This window comes from Cariama cristata, unplaced genomic scaffold (genome assembly GCF_000690535.1).
Source record: "Cariama cristata isolate BGI_N322 unplaced genomic scaffold, ASM69053v1 scaffold23673, whole genome shotgun sequence".
Taxonomy (NCBI): domain Eukaryota; kingdom Metazoa; phylum Chordata; class Aves; order Cariamiformes; family Cariamidae; genus Cariama; species Cariama cristata.
The window spans coordinates 1-1,072 of NW_009610526.1; the positions used below are offsets into that span (position 1 = coordinate 1).

At 43.1% G+C, this 1,072-nt stretch overlaps 1 protein-coding gene across 1 annotated transcript in view; it reads left to right on the forward strand.

The window, feature by feature from the left end:
* The first annotated feature begins 7 nt into the window (after positions 1-7).
* Positions 8-1,072, forward strand: part of SUGP1 (SURP and G patch domain containing 1) — a 17,593-nt gene continuing 16,528 nt past the window's right edge. The window contains exons 1-2 of the mRNA XM_009697924.1: positions 8-165; positions 771-874. The gene's annotated coding sequence lies outside the window, so the exon portion shown is untranslated. The remainder of the gene's footprint in view (positions 166-770; positions 875-1,072) is intronic.

Genomic DNA, 1,072 nt, shown 5'->3' on the forward strand with positions numbered 1-1,072 from the left:
GAGCCGGTGGTTTGGGGTCGCGCAGTCTAAATCGGCCAAGACGAACGTGAATATTCTTCACCAAGAGGAGTTAATAGCGCAGAAAAAGAGAGAAATTGAGGCCCGACTGGAGCAGCAAGCGAGACAAAACTACCTGAGCATACAACAGCTACCTCTGTTTGGAGAGTGCGTGTGAATTACGGTGTTTCTAGATGGGAGCTTTGCTGACAGAAAGCGGGCACGTTTGTCAAATATTTCTGAAGAGACAAGCTTTACAAAGCGTTTGCACTGGAGGCTAAGACTGAGAAAGTTGAAATTGATAATTGAGGAAAGGTTAGAATAGGATATTTGCAGTTCAGTTGATCTAGCTAGATTTTTCAGATAGCAGTGAGAACCAATACGTGCTAACGGTAGTCATGCTTTTAACAGGGTATTATTAGACTTTTCTTTTGCTTCTAGTTTATCTTTCTTATCGTGACTCCTAAGAGCTAGCACGGTTGTCCAGTTCAATGCTTGCCTGGGGTTCTTGGAAGCAGGGTAGCGTAACAGAGCAAGTAGAGATCCTGTTTCAATGGAGTAGTGAACGAGCCAGGTGGAGAGTGTAAGTAAATGCTGTAAGCAGCAAGCTGAATAGTTCTTGTGCTTTTGGAAAGCTAGGTGTGTTTTCAGTGTTAGATGAGAGAGATTAGTAGTCGCTGGCATTTATCTTGTTTTCTGTTCAAAATAAATGCATGTGAGGGGGGCTGGGGAGGATGATGAGTATCATCACCTACTTTTCTTTTTCTATTCAGAGATGACGGTACTGAAAACGAAGCCTGTGTTTCCAACAAGTTTGTTAATGATGGCAGTTTCCTCCAGCAGTTTCTCAAGCTGCAGAAGGAAAAGTCAAGTACTGGTAGGTCGGCTTCTGAGCAACAGGAGGCCTTCCTTCTCCTGGTGATACCAGCTTTGTGTGAGCTGCCTCCATGTATGTTCACTTTACAGACCCTGCTATGAGCTGTTACTAGTATGAGTAAGTTCTAAAGCAATGATGACACATTTAAGTTTGGATTAAAGTCTTTCTTCAAGATGCAATAGGGAGATTTGTCCTCTT